The sequence below is a fragment of the Rhincodon typus genome, unplaced genomic scaffold (assembly GCF_021869965.1).
Source record: "Rhincodon typus isolate 14 unplaced genomic scaffold, sRhiTyp1.1 hic_rhity00000478, whole genome shotgun sequence".
NCBI lineage: Eukaryota > Metazoa > Chordata > Chondrichthyes > Orectolobiformes > Rhincodontidae > Rhincodon > Rhincodon typus.
This window is the reverse complement of record NW_025966116.1, coordinates 45,415-45,703: the sequence shown is the minus strand read 5'-3', so window position 1 is coordinate 45,703 and position 289 is coordinate 45,415.

Sequence of the window (289 nt, the reverse complement as noted above, 5' to 3'; positions counted from 1 at the left end):
CTCACACACCTATATCTCACACACCCATATTTCACACACCAATATCTCACAGAGTAGCATCTCACACACAGACATTTCGCACAACAATAACTCACACTCCAGCATCTAACACACCAGCATCTCACACGCTAATAACTCAAACCTGAAATTCTCACACACAACTATCTCACACACCAATATCTCACACACCAGCATGTCACACACCAGCATCTCACGCACCAGCATCTCACAAACCAGCAACTCACACACCAATATCTCACACAACAGCACCTCCCAAACCAATATCTCA